The sequence below is a fragment of the Cucurbita maxima genome, unplaced genomic scaffold, assembly GCF_002738345.1.
Source record: "Cucurbita maxima cultivar Rimu unplaced genomic scaffold, Cmax_1.0 Cma_Scf00057, whole genome shotgun sequence".
NCBI lineage: Eukaryota > Viridiplantae > Streptophyta > Magnoliopsida > Cucurbitales > Cucurbitaceae > Cucurbita > Cucurbita maxima.
The window spans coordinates 178,256-182,728 of NW_019272073.1; the positions used below are offsets into that span (position 1 = coordinate 178,256).

Below are 4,473 nucleotides of genomic sequence, written 5' to 3' on the forward strand. Positions count from 1 at the left end.
ATCCTTATGAATCAGATAATACGATGCTATTTCCGATCTGTCTTATCCCTATTTACTTTCTTTGTTTGAGTAATAGGAATTCTGTTCACTCAATTCAATCAAGAAGCTATTGAGTTGAATATATTAGACAAATGGTTAACTCCGTCTATAAACTTGTTACATGAAAGTTCAACTGATTCTTCAAATTGGTATTGGTATGAGTGAAAAATGCAACCTTTTCTGTCAGTATAGCTTATTTCGGAATATTTATTGCGTCTTTCTTCTATAAGCCCGCTTATTCATCTTTACTAAATTGGGTTAGGGTCATATAATCCTTGTTACATAGATGCTTTTTATAGAATATACTTAATTGGGGGCATAAGTGTATTAGCTGAATTCACTTCTTTTTTTGATGGGGAATTGATGGAATTACCAATGCAGAAGGTATTTTAAATTTGTTTGTCGCAGAAAGTATGAAAATAGTCACACAGAGGGGTTTCAAACCAGAAGATATCTTTTTCGTCTGTATCTAAATCTAGCAGCATTTTGTCATTTTCTTTATTTACATCGGGGCAGAGGTTAAGAAGTTTCATAAACAGATATTTTTCTCTTTTGTTTGATAGCGTGTCCTTTTAAAGTAGAATTCATCCTTTGTTTTTTCCTTTCCAGTCAATCTGTCTCATTCATCTTACGTTTCATTGATTTTGTCCGGATCCTTCTTTTCTTCCGAAACAATGGGAAGGAGAAGTATCTTCTTCGGTAGATCCCTCTTGTTCCTGTTTAGTCCCCTCCGTTTCTTTCAGTTTCTTAGTCAGAATGGGTGAAGGTATTCCGCCTAAATAGTAGACACAAGTAATAAGAGAATACTAAAGATTCGAGCCATAGAATTTCTCAATTCTGACACAAGGTACTTATTAGATCTACATAGAATTCTTTTGCTGTAGCCAGACTAATATCAATCCAACCCATTGAATGAAGAAAATGTAACCAATTAACCAACCAACAAAACGACTTCTTACAAAGAACATCTTGTTGTTGCATCGAAACATAGAAATCTTGACTAATCTGACTAACATTGAACTTGGTAAAATGAAATGGTTGAATAATGAATGATGAGATTATGAGGGAATACACATTGAATGCTAAGATTACGCATTGAGTTTCTGGTAGTAGATCCATAATCAAAAAAGAAAAAGTGTTTGTGAGATTGTTACAGAAGAAATGAAACAAAAGATACGGTAGAGCTAGGACAATTATTGTATAAGGTCTACCCAATGCTAGATGCAGACAAAGGCGCATAATAGATCGATATGAACTGAGTTGTCCCGTAATCAAACCTAACCTGTTGTTGCTGATACTTTCTTTTCAGTTCCTTCTTCCATAACCCGAGCTCGAAGAAGGAAGAAATAAGAGGGCTCTATGGAGAATGTGGTCAGAAATCCATAATAGAGTCCGACCACAACCGACCGAATTGATTATCTTCATGCATAAGGATACTTAATAGATTACCTAGTAGAAAAGATTTGCAAATCATCACAAACCTCCTTTTCTATTGCAATTTTTGTGGATATATATATTGCACTTTCCATATAGAAAGAGATAAACTAGAAACGACATCTCTTATCTCAATGACGCCACGGGGATATTAAATGAATAGAATTAATTGGGATATGGATGGAATATAATGAAATAGAGCCACTTTAAGGTTCTCTATGAAATGAGGCATGGAACGGAGCCACTACGAAAAAGTTATGGGAGTGACGAAGGAAACCTCGAGCTCCTATTGGTCATGGGTTGAGAACGGGTATGGAATTCTCTGAAACCTAGTTTATCGTTGTTCCTCAGTAGCTCAGTGGTAGAGCGGTCGGCTGTTAACCGATTGGTCATAGGTTTGAGGAGATTTGATTAATTCCGAATTCTTTAATAATAATAAGGGTTCTAACCGTTAAGAGTGGGTAACCCATTCCGTTCCCTCTCCCTCAGCATTACTAGAAAGTCTAATGCTCCAACCTTTGTTTCTATTGCATTCTATCTCATTGTATCAAATTCTGTTATGCGATATTTGAGAATCACCAGCAATACCTCGGTGTAGGTCCGGGATAATCCTTTGTTACACAGTCTAGGTCTATTTACAACTAGCCAATTAAGAATTCTCAAACTTAAACTACTATACTAGTACATCTTTGATGTAGTCATCGATTCTCCCGTCACAATTACCGCGAGCAAAGAGATTAATGACGAGGAACACATTTTTGCTATTCTACTAATACTTGTACTTGCTCCGTTATTCTGCGAGCTATTCTAACAAAAAAAGATGTTGATTCGGAGATGGTATACTATATTGAATTTATAACGGAACCCCCTTAACCCATTAACGAAAAAGAAAAAGATAAGGCCATTCCATTTCAACAAAAGACCCACACCCAAGTTCCATAGTTTTGGGTCTGCTATCCCGATCATAATTTTCCTACCCCCATAGGGAAAAGTCCTTCCCTTTTTGGCCGGTTGTGGGCGAGGAGGGATTCGAACCCCCGACACCCTGGTTGTGCTCTAATCCTCTAAGCTACAGGCCCCACCCCGTCTCCACTAGATCTGTTCCCGGGGGTACCCTAAAAAAAAGAACCTTTCCTCGCCCCAGCCATTTGTCATTTTGGGTTAAGAAGATAGATGTGAAAGCGCCTCTATAAGAACGGTGCGTTCCAAGGTGTGTAGTGAGAGAGAAGGGGTTTTGAATAAGACGACCTTTTCATTGTTAATGTTTTTCCATATTGTTGAATATTGAAAAGTAATAAAAATTAAAGGGGTTAAGCTTTTTATCATCCTGGCGTCAAGCTCTTTGCAGGACCTCCCCTACAGTATCTTCACCGCAGTAGAGTTTAACCACCAAGTTCGGGATGGATTGGTGTGGTTCCTCTACGCCTAGGACACCAGAATATCGAACCAGAAGAAAGGCATGAGAGAAAAGTATATTGGCTAGTGATTGTGAGGCCGCAATTCTTGACTGGAGGGGACACCAAAAGCCTCTGCCCTTCCATCCCTTGGATAGATAGAGAGGGAGAGCTTTTTTTTGTTTCATCTTGTCAAAGAGTTGAACAATGAAAATAAATGGCGAGTGCCTAATCGAATTGATCGGGTCATGTAGGAACAAGGTTCAAGTCTACTCGTCTGTTAGGATGCCTCAGCTGCATACATCACTGCACTTCCACATCCTTTACAGTCGTAAATGAATGAAAGAAGGAACCTAAACCGAGAGCTACTGAACCTGAACCTGAAAAAGAAAGGAAAGCCGAAACTCTTTATTAATGAGACTTTACAGTGAAAGAAGAAATTAATGGAGAAGAAAATGAAACAAGAATTCTTCTGTAAACACTCTCGATGAATGAGACGGAACATGAAGGAAAGAAAGAGAGATAAGCTCCTTCCCCCCTATATGCTATTTATTCCCTGACCTGTAAGACTCAACTAAAGATGAATGAGAGTTTACTGTAAGTCAAGACTCAAGATGAATGATACTTTATAGTCGAGGAGAGTCAAATGAGATTAAGCGAAGCGACTGACTGAACCTTTCATTTCACCTATTGATTCTCAAATGAAACATGAATTCGACTGTAAGGACCATTTCTTCTTATTTAATTGATGCATCTCCCTATGTTTAGGTCCATTTATGAGGTAATTCAATTGGAAGGAAAGAGACTGAACTCAATCACTACTTCACCTCTCCAACTGGGTTTCACTATCTATGTCTTCTCTCCTTTTCCTATTTCTTCTTTCACTAGGTCAAGCATATTCAATCCTTCTTGAACCTATTTCTTCTTTCTCCTGTCTTCACCTTTTCCTTCTTTCACTATTCTTTAACTGTAAACACTCCTTATTCATTCTTTCTCTTCTCTTTCATTCTCAAAACTTCTGTCGCTCCATCCCCGCAAAGAACCCATCGCTGTCTCGGCTGTGCTACTAGAGGCTCTGGGGAAGTCGGAATAGAAGAGCACTCATCTTGGGGTGGGCTTACTACTTAGATGCTTTCAGCTGTTATCCGCTCCACACTTGGCTACCCAGCGTTTAGCGTGGGCACGATAATCCTCTCGTACGAGGGAAAGGTCCTCTCAATGCTCTAAGGCCCATACCGGATATGGACCGAACTGTCTCACGATGTTCTAAACCCAGCTCACGTACTGCTTTAATGAACAGCCCAACCCTTGGAACATACTCCAGCCTCAAGTGGCGAAGAGCCGACATCGAGGTGCCAAACCTTCCCATGTGAGCTCTTGGAGAAGATCAGTCTGTTATCCCCTTAGTCACTTTTATCCGTTGAGCGAGGGCCCTTCCTTTCCATGCCTCCGTTACCTGAGGCCTACGTCCCATAGAAACTGTCTACCTGAGACTGTCCTCCCATAGGTCTTGACACAAGGTTAAAATTATAGCTCTTCTAGAGTGGTATCTCACTGATGGCTCGGGCCCCCCGGAAGGGGGCCTTCTTAGCCCTCTACCTAAGCT

The 4,473-nt window shown here is 39.8% G+C and overlaps 1 pseudogene; it reads right to left on the minus strand.

Moving 5' to 3' along the window:
* Positions 1-674: 674 nt before the first annotated feature.
* On the minus strand, positions 675-1,464 carry LOC111471762 (annotated as a pseudogene).
* Between the last annotated feature and the right edge of the window lie 3,009 nt (positions 1,465-4,473).